Raw genomic sequence first — 15,069 nt, 5'->3', positions numbered from 1 at the left:
TACACAGTATTCTATGCCAACATGAGCAGTTCAGTGATGCTTCATCTGAGGAGTCGAAGCAGAGCGTTCGACTCCTCAGACACTGCAGTGTGTTCCTCCAAGTAGTTCTCTCTTCCCCAAAGGTAGCTGCCACCCTAACTTCTAGTAGCATAGGTTAGTTTAGCAATTTTAACACCTTAAAGATGGAGGGCCAGGTATATAGCTCAGGGGTAAAACAGTTGTCTAGTATTTGTGAGGCCCGGGTTCAACCAGTCTTTGGAACTTTCACCTCTGCCAGTTCTTATTTTGTATTGTGACATGGCTTAATGGGAAAAGACATTTTATTTGCTGCCAAACCTGACTCCTATGTTTATGAAAATTATATAGTTTGTTGCTTGTTTTTGTATTTCATACTGATGAAATTATAGTAATTTCTTGGTATTTGGATTCATGGTTCAAAATACCTTTGAGATTCATCCATGCTGTTATGTGAATCAGATGTCGATCCCATTTTATTGTAGAAACATATACATATTTGCTCTTTCACACATTGGTAGTCATTAGGGTTTCCAGGTTCTGGCCATTAAAATAATATTTTTGTGAACCTTGAAATATGCATCTTATGATGGACATATGTATGTATGTATGCTGGATATATACTCAGACGAGGACTGCTGGTCACAATGCCATGAATATGTTCGTCTTTGTATCTTTCCAAGTGGTTGTTTATACTTTTACCAACAGCTTCTGAGAGTCCTAAGAACTCTTTGTTAGTATTTTTTTCCAATTAAAAATTTTAAGACCTTTTGGAATGTGTGAAAAGTAATGTGTGAAAAAAATGTGTGGTTTTAACTTGAAGTTTTTCTGATGACTAATTGGTTGTTTTGGTCTCTTTGATGCCAATCTTTTATAAAATGTGTGTTTAGGACTTTTGCTTGCTTTTCAGTTGTTTTTCCTACCTTTCCTTAATATTCTGAGACTATTTTGAGAAGTGTGTTTTACTTACTGTCCTCTTGCTGTTCATTGCTGCATTTTCATTTTCTTCTTGGTGTTTTCTAATGTCTTGAAATTCTCATTCTACTGCAATTGATGAATTTTTGTTTTTCTTTCTTTTTTATAATATTTATCTATTTATTTATTTAATAAATAAATTTATTTAATATTTTAAATAATATATTTATTTATAATTTATATATATAAATATATATAAGTATATAAAAAATAAAATATATTTATTAAATATAATAAATATTTATTTATTTATTTATTTAGTCTTCTCTCACATAATACATCTCGACAGCAGTTTCCCCTCCCTTCACTGTCCCAGTGCCCCCACCTCCTCCCTCCTTCAGATCAAATCCTTCTTCGGAAAAGAGCAGGCCTTCCAGGGATATCAACTGAACACAACAAGGCTAGGCACAAACCTTCCTATAAGACTGAATGAGATAACATAGTAGGAGGTAAAGGGTTCCAGGCACAGGAAAAGAGTCAGGGATACCCCGCACTCCCACTGTTAGAAGTCCCACAAGAACACCAAGTTATATCTTTTTTTTTTAACAGAAAGTGTATTTTTTGTTATCTGCAGGAAACCATCAGCTATTCCAATATTAAGAAAAAACGATTCTTACGTGTTCTCTAATATATCTTTGCTTCATATTTCTTTTTGTGTTTGGAGTCCATCTGATTTTTTTTTAAAACCTAGGAATGAAAAGGAGGTCAAGGTATATTATTTTTCACATGTGTTTCACCCAGTTTATTGAGAAGTCCACCTCTTCCCTTGGCAGTGTACTGTTGCTATTGTTAACCAGATTACTGGGCTCCATTTGCCTATTTTCTTCTCTCTCTTTTTTTTTTTAAAGATCTATTTATTTAGTATAAAATGTTCTGTATGCATGTACACTTGTGTGCCAGAAGAGGGCGCCAGATCTCATTACAGGTGGTTGTGAGCCACCATGTGGTTTGCTGGGAACCGAACTCAGGACCTCTGGAAGAAGTCAGTGCTTTTAACCACTGAGCCATCTCTTCAGCCTTCTGCTTGCCTATTTTTGTACCAATTCTATAGTATTTTAATTATGAAGACTTTATAACAGGTGTTAATACTATAATGTAATATTGTTGTTGCTCAAGATTGTTGTAGATAATGTTGGTCTTCTGTACTTTTATTTGAATTTTGCAATCAGATTATGAATTTTAGTAGGGAAATACAACCAGAACTTTTGATCAGGTCTTTTAAATATATAACTTAATTTATTTATGCCTTTGAAAATTTCTGTTTAGTGATCTTTTGGTCTTTTTTTGAGGTTTATTTTTTATGTTTTGGTAGTGTGTGTCTGCATGTATGAGTGCGGGTGCTCATGGGAGTCAGAAGAGAGTATGGGATCCCCTGGAGCTGAAGTTACAGGCAGTTGTGGATTCTTGATGTGAGTGTTGGGAATCAAAGTCAGGTCCTCTGTAAAAGCAGTGTGTGCCCTTAACCATCTCTCCAACTCCACATTTTAGTTTTTAGTAGAAAGGACTTACATATCTCTTGCTGGATTTGTCTGTTTGGTATTCTTGGTTCCTTTGCTAATTGAATTAAAAAATTTCAGTTACTTACTTGTTGCTAATATATGGAAATACAATTGATTTTTTTCTATATAAAGCTCATATTCAACAGCCTTTATGGTCACTTATTGATACTATAATTTGCCAGAACATTCACTTTCTATCAATACAACTATATTGTCCTAGTCTGGGTGTCTATTGCTGTAAAGAGACACCTTGACCACGGCAGCTCTAAGAAAAGAAAATATTTAATTGGGGCTAGCTTACAGTTCAGAGGTTTAGTTCACTGTCATCATGCGGAAAGCATGGAGGCATGCAGGCAGATGTGGAGCTAGAGAAGTAGCTGAGAGTCCAACAACCAGATAAGGTTAACCAGATAACCAACAAAGCCACACCTACTGTCACAAGGCCACACCTCTGATAGTGCCACTCCTTATGATGACCCTACGGGGGCCATTTTCATTCAACCATCACACATCTATGAAAAGAATTGTACTTTTCTCTTTTCTAGTCTTTATATCTTTATTTGCTCAGTTGCACTAATTTGATTTTTCAGGGCGTCAAACACGACACCGAATATAACAGCATCTTTATCTCATTCTTTGTCTTAGGCATAAAGTTTTCAATGCTTAATATTTATGTAGGATGCTCACTGTAGATCTCTTTCTTTTTTTTTCTTGATTTTTGTGGTAGATCACATTTTCCATGTTAAAGAACTTTTATTTATTGCTAGTTTCCTAAGTATGTTTATAAAGAATAGATGTTGAGTTTAAAAAGTACTTTTCTTGGGCACATTGAAATATTCATAGGATTTTTCTCTTTATATCTGTTATTAACATGGAATATATTGGTGGATGTTTGAATGTTAAATTATTCTCACATTGGTGAAATAAATGTCACTGCCTCTAGTATTTCTTCAATTTGGTTTTTATTAGTTTCAGCTTAATAAAATTTCTTCAAGTTTTTTTAGATTTTGTTTAAGCAATTGAGAGATTAATTTAATTTCTCATTGTAATATTGTTGGCAAGTTATGCTGACCACACTGAAGGAATTAGCAAGTTTTTTTTAAAAAACTATATTTGGTAAGAGTATACAATATTAGTACCCATTTTTCAATATTGTAAGTCTTTAGAAAAATTTGCAGCTGTAAACATTGTCTTGGAGTTTCCTTTGTGTGTAAATTTTATTGATGGATATAATTTCTTTAATAAATATGTGGCTATTCAGAGTGTGTAGTTTCACTTGTGTGGCTTATAAGTTACTAGTTTATTGCTGTTGCATACAAGTTTCACAAAAACTTAGGGCTTAAAACAACAGCAAAACCCACTTATCATTATGTTCTGTAGATGCGAAGTTGGGGGCAACTTGGCGGCTGTTCCGGCCTCTGATTAATTTTCCATCAATACCAAATGCCCTAAATGGTTATAGGCCTGGAATCCAAATTCTTTCTTGTGTGTCTGCAGTATTCAGGGAGTAGATGACCAAAGAGAGGAAGCAGACAGAACTCTGCTGTGCCTTTAATGAGCAAATCTTTGCAGTCGCCATTAACTGATGCTTCTGTCTTTATTTACTGAAAGGAGGCCACTAAATCCAGCTTGTTTCCAAAAGGAATTAGACCTCACATTTTGAAGGATTGTCAAAGAATTCATATACTACTTTAAGCCATATTGGATAAGTGAAAAAAAGTGAGGAGATTATCCATTTTTTAACCCAAAGCCAAACTCATTATCACACTGTTAATAACATCCCCATATCAATATTTTGTTATATAATTTGAAATATACAGCAAAGATAAAAGAACTTTTAACTAAATGCCTGCAATCTTTAATTTTATTACTTGCATATTTTGTTGCCCATCTCTCCATCCTGAACCCACCAAGCCATCTTTTAAAATACTTATTTCAAAATAAATTGCAAACACTCTTTTTCTAAACATGCACAGCATAACTTAATTTTGTGCTTATTGCAGTTTAGTTCTTTTGAGGTAAAATTTACATGCAATTGAAGTATGAAGTTTAGCTGTATACATGGAATTTGATGCGTTCACATAGTCCTGTAATTCACGCTCTGTTAAGGTTAGAGCCAAGACCAGAAAAGTCCCTTTTGATTCTGTTTTAGAGATCATGGTTTTCTGGTGGAACTCTCCATACTTTTTTTTTATAATCTTTTTTTAAAAATAACTTTATTTATTTATTTTACATCCCAGCCAGTTTTCCCTCTCCTCCCAATCCCTCCCCCAATCCACCCTCTGTTCCTCCCATCCCCAATCCACTCCTCTGTTTCTGTTTAGGAAAGGGCAGGTCTCCCATGAATATCAACAAGCATGGCATATCAAGTTTCAGGAAGGTGAAGCACCTTCCTATGTATTAAGGCTGTTCAAAGTGACCCATTATGAGGAATAGGGTCCCAAATGTCAGTAATAAAGTTGGAGATAGTCTCCGTTCCCACTGTTAGGAGTCCCACAAGAGGACCAAGCTACACAACCATAACATATATGCAGAGAGCCTAGGTCAGTCCCATGCAGTTCCCTGGTTGTCTGTTGAGTCTTTGTGAGGGTCTATGAGTTCAGGTTAGTTGATGCTGTGAGTTTTCTTGTGACCCCTCTGGCTTCTATAATCCTTTCTCTCTTCTTCTGCAGGATCCCCCGAGTTCCACCAAATGTTTGGCTCTGTGTCTGCATCTGCTACCATCAGTTGTTGGACGAAGGTTTTCTGATGACAGCTGGGCTAGGCACCAATCTCTGTGGACAGCAGAATATCATTAGACATCATCACATTGACTTTCCCCCTTCCAGTCATGTTTGATTCTACCCTAGGTCTCTGGGTCATCCAGCCTGTGGGCCCTGGTGCTCCTGGCAGTGTCAGGGGTGAGCTTACTCTCGTGTCATGGGTTTTAGGCTAGACCAGTAATTGGTTGGCCACTCCCCCAATCTCTAGGCTACCCTTACCCCAGCACATCATATAGGCAGAGCAGACTCTGCTCTGTGGGTTGAAGGTTATATGGGTGGGTTGGGGTCCAACTCTCTACTCTTGAAGTCTTGCAGGGTCACAGCAGGTGGCCAGTTCGGGTTACATGTCTGCTATTTCTAGGAGTCTTAGTCGGGGCCATCCTTGTAGATTCCCTTGTGCCAGGTTTTTATCAGACTCCAAAATGCCTCCCCTTTCCAGTAGTCCCTTTCAATACTCTCTCCCTTACTGCCACCCTGGTTGCTCATGTTCCCATGCCCACCTGTGTCGAGGTCCAGCCCCAACCAAAGTGGGAACACGAGCTACCTGCCCTCAGTTCACTCACGAAATCTCTTCTATTTTTCGTTTCCGGGAAGATCCAAACACCCACCTTGAAATCTTCTTGTTACCTAGTCTCTCTGGGTCTGTGGACTGTAACATAATTATTCTTTATTTTACAGCTAAGAGTCACTTATGAAAATTCTCCATACTTACGTGATTTATTTGTTTTTTGTTTACTTAGTTGACCATATTAGTTAAAATTATGTTTTAATCTCTATCAGTAACTCCGGAACCTAGGCAATCTATGGATTCACTTCTACTGTCTATTCTTTGTCTTCTTTGTTGACTGATGCTATGGTTTTTATCTGGAGTGTCCCATAGGTCCACATGTTAACTGTTTGATTCTTGGTATGGCATTACTGGGGAGGTAGAAACTTAAGAAGTGGGCCTAGTGAGAAGTTTTGTGACATCAAGTGCCCCCCTTAAAGAGGATCGTAGGGTCCTGATCTCTTCTTGTTCTGTTCCCTCCACATCCCTTTATGTCCACAAGGCAAACAGTTTTGCTCTGGCATAACATATCTCAAAGACTGAAAGTAATGAGGTCATCTAATCATCAACTAAACTGTCCATAAATGGTGAGTCAAAGTAATCTTTTTCTTTATAAGCTGATATATCAGTCATCTGTTACAGGAAGAGAAAACTGAGTAGGATTGTCATGTGACCGTAACTCTTTGCATGTCTGTATTTTAATTTGCAATATACACTGAACATGGTGTACAAGAAACCACAGAACCATAGATACTCTAACTAGTCTGTCTCTTGTTTCTTCTGTTAGGCACACAGACAAATACTGATCATTACCTACTCTGGAACAGGCTCGGTCAGGCCTGTGTTGAAAAGGCACTAAGACACACTCTGCATTACTTCAGTATGATCTCTCCCAATTTTTGACAGAAGGCTTTTCAACTTTGAAAGACAGAGGACATTTTACTCTCTTGAGAGGATTTTCTTTTCGCTCCTTAGCTTCCAGTTATAGGTAGCTTGAAGCCTTGGCCCCTGTTTCATAGTTTGTGGGGGTGAGCTTAGGGCTAGTCCTTCCCTTGGGACTGTCTCTGTTTCCTGAGTACCGCAGGGTGGAGAAACTTTCACTTTGCATAGGATTGATTCTGTGTGGATGTCAGCTCACGCAGTCCCAGCATCCTGCAAATGTCCCATGGGGGAAACCGACCGTGTGTTTGAAGCTCCTCAAGTTTCCATCTGTCATCCCACCCCTGTAACAACAGCTTAAGGCTTTGATGGCTCATTTTCTCCCTGACAGAGGCCTTCTACTTGGACGAAAGCCAATGGAGAATTGCTGCTCAAAAGCAGAAGCTTCACCCAGAGTCAAATTTCCTGGCTATAGATACATTTCCTGTTATGATCTTACAGAAGAATTTGGCTAGGATACTAACTTTCTATGTCTTATAAGGTTATGGGAGGGCAGTAATATGTTGTCTTTTTAATTCGCATTTCCTTCGATAATTAATGAGTTTAAGTATCTCTTTATATGTGAATTAACTATTTCTGTGAAATAAATTGATTAATAGCTTTAAACAGTGAATGCAATCCACTTACTCTAGGTCAGGAATTTGGGACCAGCTTAGCTAGATTGCTTACAAGGTTACATTCAAGAGGTTGGCTTTGGTCACCTGAGGGTTGACCTGGGATTGGGAGAGTCCTATCCCAGATGGCTTTTGGCAGAAGGCCTCTGTGACTGGAAAGGTGCCTCACTTCCTTACACGTGGTCCTTTGCACAGGACTGCTGTCTTTCTACATGGTTCCTGACTTTTTCTGAAGTGAGCTGAAGTGAAGAGAAGCAGGGATGTAAAACACTCATGGAAAAAGCCCAGAGCTGCTGCTGAGAACTCTGGATTTGCCCTCTGTGAAGCTGATGAAGCAGCTGGGGAGATTATGAAATAGGTCAGAAGGACTATTGATCTAGCGACTACTATGTAAAACTAACCCCAAAAGAACATATCAATAGCATAAAGGCTAACGTGTAAGGGAAGGAATCAATGGTGACTAACTCAAAATAGGATAGTTTTAGTCTGAAGTTCAATGTCTACTGTTGATCCATTTGTCCCCTTTACAAATACTACAACTTGGGCTGGAGAAATTGCTCACTGGTTAAGAACACTGGTTAACCTTCCAGAAGACCCAAGTTCAGTCCCTAGCACCCAGTTGTGAATTAGAGTTCACAACTGCCTGTAACTCCAGTCTCAGGTAATCCAGTGTCCTCTTCTGAATTCCAAGGGTACCAGGTACACTTGTGGTATGCAGACATGCATGCAGGAAAACAACCATACACATAAAGTAAATAAATAAAATTAAAAAGGAAAATAAATACCGCAATTAATTAGAAAACTGACCTGACAATATGCAATGACACTGGTTACCAGCTGGCATGTAATCTTTGGTCCAGCAAACACAGGGAAGAAGTGCAATGTGGCATGCTATTCTTAGCACAAAATTGTGTTCTTCTCCATTATAAAGTTTATCAGTATTTTAGAGGCTCTACCAGGGAAGACATCCTGAGTGATTAATATATGATGATAATTGCATATACACATACACACACACACACACACACAAGCAGATACAGTGTGCACTCAAACAGGCTGTTCTTAGAAATATTGATGGGACTTGGATAGTTTAATTTCTGTCATACAGATGTAAACATGAGAAGGCCATGAAGAAATTGTTGTAGGTGCCTCATCTGGTCACATGTCACCAAAGAAGGAAAAGAATAAAGAACAAGGAATTGTACACACCCACAACTCGTGTATGTTTTCCCAACTGTATACTTATGAAAATCGTATTTATATTTGTGGGTACATATACATTGAAAATGGAAGAAAATATGAAGGGAAGTGAGATTCAGCACTTTGCCTGTGTATGCCAATAGCTGAGTATACTTTGCATATGAAATTGGATCCAACAAATTGGGAGTTGGGCTCAAGCCCCAGGATTGTTGAGATGCCAGCATCTGAGACTAGGCTGGGCACAGTGTTCCACTGGAGAAGAACCAGATATTATCAATCATGAATTTTGTACTTAAAAAAATTGGGCAAATTTCTCTTGGAACGTAGCTTGTCCTCATAAGATAAGGGCGCTAAGGAAAGAAGAGGAGCCCCAGAGCGCTCCTTCTGCGTTCAGAGGAGCTCAGGAGAGTTCAGATGAGGGCAGCAGTCAAATGTATAACCAGATCCAGAACACAACATTCTCAGAACAAAAGAAAACCGATTTAATTAGGGAACCGGGTCCGCCTCTTCTCTGTGTCTTTTGTATTGTGGTCTCAGGAAGTCTGGCTGTCCTTCACTTCCTTATGTCTTCTTTTTCCTTTGCGAAAAATGTCAGCCTCTCTCGCTGCTTCACCGCTTCTGTATGTTTAAGCTTTGATTCTCGAGGCACTTTATTGGCTTAGCTCTCTTTTTAACCTCTCAAGGCTTACCTGCTTTGATGGTAATTATAGGTTGGCACCGAGAAGATTGTTGAGAAGTCTTGAGCCCCTTAAAACTAAAAGGTAGGTTGAGGTTTTACCTTTTAAAATAAATCACTTTGAAATGATGAAACTCAGAAGGTAACATCAGAAGATATTCTCATGACCTTGGATATGGTAGTGAATTCTTAGATTTGACACTCAAACTAAGGGAACTGAAAATCGACAAACGTAGACATTTTCCCCAAAGAAGGGGTTTATATATCAAATAAGCATATGAAAAGATGCTAAATACCATTAGCTGTTAGGAAATTATAAAGTAAATTCATATTGAAATACCACTTCACATCCAGTAAGAGGCTTACCCTAAAAAAGATGGCCAGCCTGGAAAGATGGCTCAGCAGTCTCCATATATTGCTCTTTCAGAGGACTGTGGTTAGATTCCCAGCACTCATGTGAGGCTGCTCCTAATCACCTGTAACTTTAGTTCCAGGGGATCTCATGCCCTCTACTGGCTTCCATGAGCAATGGCGCACATACACATACCTGCACACAGACACACATGTATGTACACAATTGAAACAAGAAGATGGGTAATAACAAATACCAGTGAGACTATAGAAAAATTGGAATTCTCATACTTAAGTTAAAAAACTAAATTTCTTTATTCATTTAATTTGTGTGTGTGTGTGTGTGTGTGTGTGTGTGAGAGAGAGAGAGAGAGAGAGAGAGAGAGAGAGAGAGAGAGAGAGACTCTATGCATAAAAATCAGAGGACAACTTGCTTAAGTTGCTTCTCTGCTTCTACCATGTGGGTACCAGGGATCAAACTCAGGCCACCAGGTTTGGTGTCCAACACCTTTATCTACTGAGGCATCACATCAGCCCAAATGCTTGCATTTTTAAATACTGTTGTATTGAAATGTAATCCACTTGCCATACAGTCCATTGTTTGAAGAGTACAATCTTACAACTTTTAGTATGTCCACAGTATTGTACAAACCATCACTGCAATCAACTGTAGAGTATTTTTATCATCCAAGACAGCAAACACATAGCTGTCAGCATTCATCCCACATCCCTTTCTTACTGTAGACCTATCCTTTTTCTTCCACTCCATGGTCCCAGCAAACCACTCATTTACTCTGTCTGTCTGTCTCTTCTCTTTCTGATTTTTCTCTCTCCCCATCTCCTTCTATCCAGGCATAATTACACCCTCCTTGACTAACCTCTTACCTCCCTCCACCCTAACCATTAAGTTTGTGGCACCTAAAATTCTTTTATCCCCTTTAGTGAAATCAGTTTTTAGGTTTCACGTATAAATGAGATCATACTGCATTTGTCTCTCTATATGCCTGACTTTAAAAAAGTGTCTTCTGATTCACCCACGCTTTTACAAATGCCAAGGTTTTGTTCTCTTAATGACTTAATAGCATTCCGTTATGCATATACCACATTTCTCCAACCACCCATACATCCATCCATCTATTGATGTACATCTAAGATGATTTCATGTCTTAGCCACTATGAACAGTCCTGGGAGTGAAGACATTTCTTCAATATATTGGTTTAATTTCCTTTGGCTATACCTAGTAGTGAACTAATAGTAGCACTATGTTAAATTGCTCATTGAATTTAACGTTGAACAAACTCTGTACTGTTTCTTACAATGACTATGCTAATTTATGTTACTGGCAGCAGTGTGGAAGGGAGAGCTGTCATACGTCACTGTGGGAATCTAAAATGGCGCAGCCACTGTGAGACAGTTTCAGACGGCCTTGCGTTTGGCAGTGGTTTTCTTCAGATTTGACATTAAAAGCATAAGCAAGAAATTTAAAACTAAATAAATTAAACTCAGACATGGTGGTTACTGACAAGTTGAACACAGTGACACCGTAGGATCTAACAGAAGATGCAATCAAATACAATACAATACAATGACAAAGTATCACTGTATTTTTTTGGAATTTAAAATAGCAAAAGCAATTCTCATGCAAGTCAAATGATAAATATTCATAAAACACATTAAATCAAATCTATCACATGCCTTCTGTCCAAATGATGAACATTCTTTTTTAAAAATATTTATTTATTATGTATATAGTGTTCTGTCTACATGGATGCCTGCTGGTCAGGAGAGGGTGCCAAATCTTATTACAGATGGTTTTGAGTGACCATGTGGTTGCTGGGAATTGAGCTCAGGACCTCTGGAAGAGCAAGCAGTGCTCTTAACCAATGAGCTATCTCTCCAGTCCGCAAATGATGAACATTCTTAACCACTTCACACTACCTTTCCAGAGATTTCCATATGGGTTCATATGCCTTATTTTCCTAAAGTAATATATACTGTTTATAATTAATGTTTTCAGCGTCACATTCTACAATGCATAATTGTGGGCTAGGGAGATGGTTCAATCAGTATGTACTTGCTGTGTAAACCTGAGTACCCAAGTGTGGATCCCTGACAACCGTGTTAAGCCTGGCATGGAAATGCACACCCAAAGTCGCAGAATCAGGGTGGTGAAGCTAGAAGGGACCCTGGATTCCCTGGTTGTCTTAATGGAGAGCTAGAGGTTCAAAGATATACTCTGTCTCAAAGGTGGAGAGTGACTGAGAAAGGCATCTGATGTCAACCTTGGCCTCAATACACGTGAACATGTCTACACACATACAATCACACAGATGAAATGGAGGACATTATTTTGCTTGATTTCACATATACCCCTCAGACGCTAGAAAGGATTCTTTAGGCTTCTATTTAGAATGGTGAAGACGAGAAGTCCATATTGCAACATGAGCTTCATACTTGAAGTTAGCGAGTCAGAAATGACTTTATTTATGACCTCTGGGATGTGCCTTTCTATCTTTATGTTAGATAAAAGATTTGACATCCAGAGCAAGGTCACACAGATTAATCACTACCAGTTGCCTTGTCAGTGGCAGGGCCATAGTTAGGACCAACGGCACTCTGATTCCCAAGCTTATGCTGAACTCTGGCTCAGACAGTTCGATTTGCCATCTAGATGTCAAATATCTGAGAACAAGGACAGAAAATGGGTGGTTCCAGAGCAATGTTCACAAACAGGGCTGCAGAGGGGACTCAGAATGCCTCCCTCTGCCTACGAAGCAACAAAGAAACTGATAAAAGCAGAACCAACTTCGCAGAACTCGGAGTACTAACAGATCTTGCAGTGACCAGGGAATGCATACTTCCTTAGCAAGAGAGCATCGTGGCTTTTAAGTTGTGCTGGATGCCTCTCCTATTCCAGCTTGTTGGCAGCAGCCTTGGAGACAGCAGCCCACATTCCTGGCTCAAGTATCTGGCAGAGAGCACAACAGACCTCCTAAAGAAGGTTGAAGTTTTTAATTATAGAAATTCAAGGTGAACAGCATGTTTCTTTCCATTCAAGGAGATGGGGATTTTGTAATATAATACAGTACTACATTACAATAAATGTACAATATTACAATAAATGTAATATTTTGTAGTATTTACAGTTCCTTATCCAACTGACTGCCGGCGCGTAGCTTTTGTCAAAATCGTTTAAAATGTCTGTTTAGGAATGTGGAGATGATTCAGCAAATTCAGCGGTTAAAGTGCTTGCTACGCAGATAAAGGGACCTGAGTTTGAAGTTGAGAAGCTACAGAAAAGCCGGTCACGAGTGCCTGTCTATCATCCCGGTGCTCCCACGGTGAGAAGGCTTCTGGAGACTGGAGAATCTCCAGATGATCCGCAGCTAGCTAGCCTGGCACATGCAGCAGCAAGCACTAAAGAGACCACGCTTTACTGGTGTGTGAGGATGGGTATGCAAGGTTGTCCTCTGACTTTCATATGCATGTGGTAACATGCAGGCCTGCACATATGAACACACATAAACCCACAAATGAAATACATATTTTATTTGCACTCAGTAATGGATGCAAATGAAATATGCATTTGCACTGGGACTGTCTCCGTGCATGCAGCACTGTGACAATTGGATCCGGAGGATTGGTATCACTTCGGACACCGCAAGTCTCTGTGTTGGAAACATTCATCATGCTCTCGGTGATCTGAAAATAAGCAATTGATCATTTCCAACCATAGTCACAACACTGTGTTATAGAATATTACACACTGCTCTTATCCAGCTGCATCCTTATACCTATTAAGAAGATGGATATTTACACATTTTGAAATGACTACTACGATAAGCAATTAGGACACTTGTCATGTCACATAATTCTTTGTGTGTATTCACCTAAACTCTTACCTCAAGTAGAAATTCCAATACACAGTATGCAGTTATTAATTGGAGCCTTTGTGCTGTACATTGTTTCTTTATATTTGCTCATTTTATGTCACTGCAAGTTTGTACCCTTTGACCCAGGCGTCCCTGTTGCATGCCTCTCCCACCTCCAGTGACCACTGTTACATTTCATTCTGCTTCCACACAGTTCATTTCTCTTTAGATTCCAGGAGTTTTTGTCTTTCTGCACATCGTCTTAGTTTACCTAGCATAGTATCTTCTGGGCTCATGTTCAAAGGCGAGTAGTATTCCATTGTGTATGCCTGAGAGGAGTCTGAAATTATCTTGCTACAAGGTTGCTGAGATGACCTTGTAGAAGGGGAGGAAGGAGGTGGGACTTGAGTCACTAGAGGTGGTTATATTAGTTGCAGCCTGAAGCGAGGTATAGCGACCGAGACAAATGGCACCTTGACTATAAAGCGTAGGGGGAGAGAGTGGAGAATAAGATACTCTGGTAACTCAGGACTTCACAAAGCTTCATGTGAGAATCTAAACAACCACATGCCATTGTTTTCTTATTCATCATTATTGTATGTTTATTTTTATTTTAGTGGATGTGTGTGTTTTGGGTATGCATGTGTGTGCACATATGCACAAGAGTTTGGAGGTCAGAGAATAATTCTGTGGAGTCGATTCTCTCTTTCCACTTCTAAGTGGCTTATACGTATTGAACTCAGGATTGCCTGGCAAGTATTTTTCCAGCTTAATCATGCTGCCTGCCTCGAAAGGCCTCAGGCACACTTAGGTTGAAGACTGCTCACAAGAGGCCTGAGGAGGTCCTAAGCCCTCATCTTTGGCTAACCTTCAGGCAGCATAATTTGTAGCAGTTTAAAAGTGGAAACAGCTCACATGACCATAGACAAATAAATGGACAAATATGATGTAGCATCTCCACACAATGAGATGTGATTCAGCTCTGAGAAGGAACAAAGTCAAGAACGGTGATGCATGCCTGTAATCCCAGCACTTGGCAAGTAGAGTCAAGAGGATCAGGAGTTCAAGCCAACCTTGCTACATGGTGAGTTCAAGGCCAGCCTGGTCTACATGATACTATCAAAAGAAAAAAAAGAAGGAAATGAAGATGCAAGGTGTGCTCTGGTATGGGTAAGCGCTGAGGTCATTATGCTGAGTGCGAGAAGTCAGCATGAAGGCCACAGAAGCCGTCAGTTCATTTAGGTGAAACTTATCCACAATAGGTTCAGGCCACTGGTTTCCATGGGCTGGAGGTACAGGGAGCAGGGAATGGCTGTGTTATAGGTGCAGATTTTTGGGGATGGGGTGAGACTGGTAGAATATTTTCGAAGTAAATGGTATTTAACAAGATGTACTAAAAGCCTATATGCTTAAAACGGTGAATTTTATGTTATGTGACTGTTATCTCAATAAGAATAATTAATTGGAAAACAACACTAACTTGCGCTCTAATAAAACTGAAACACATTTGAAATGAGGTCTCCATGGCAACAGTCTCTGCGGTGACATCAACTCAGGAGCTTTCTCAGGGGTTACATCATCCAGCACAGAATTCTCCAAGGTTGTTGGAGAAAAGTGA

This window comes from Myodes glareolus, chromosome 4 (assembly GCF_982192425.1).
Source record: "Myodes glareolus chromosome 4, mMyoGla1.1, whole genome shotgun sequence".
Lineage (NCBI taxonomy): Eukaryota > Metazoa > Chordata > Mammalia > Rodentia > Cricetidae > Myodes > Myodes glareolus.
This window is presented reverse-complemented; position numbering follows the sequence as displayed.